This window comes from Bison bison, unplaced genomic scaffold (genome assembly GCF_000754665.1).
Source record: "Bison bison bison isolate TAMUID 2011002044 unplaced genomic scaffold, Bison_UMD1.0 scf7180017864516, whole genome shotgun sequence".
In the NCBI taxonomy this organism is placed as follows: domain Eukaryota; kingdom Metazoa; phylum Chordata; class Mammalia; order Artiodactyla; family Bovidae; genus Bison; species Bison bison.
Window position 1 is genome coordinate 10,738,143 of NW_011495069.1, and position 324 is coordinate 10,738,466.

Genomic DNA, 324 nt, shown 5'->3' on the forward strand with positions numbered 1-324 from the left:
CAGATGACACCACCCTTATGGCAGAAAGTGAAGAGGAACTCAAAAGCCTCTTGATGAAAGTGAAAATGGAGAGTGAAAAAGTTGGCTTAAAGCTCCACATTCAGAAAACGAAGATCCTGGCATCCGGTCCCACCACTTCACAGGAAATAGATGGGGAAACAGTGGAAACAGTGTCAGACTTTATTTTTCTGGGCTCCAAAATCACTACAGATGGTGACTGCAGCCTGAAATTAAAAGACACTCCTTGGAAGGAAAGTTATGACCAACCTAGATAGCATACTCAAAAGCAGAGACATTACTTTGCCAACAAAGATTTGTCTAGTC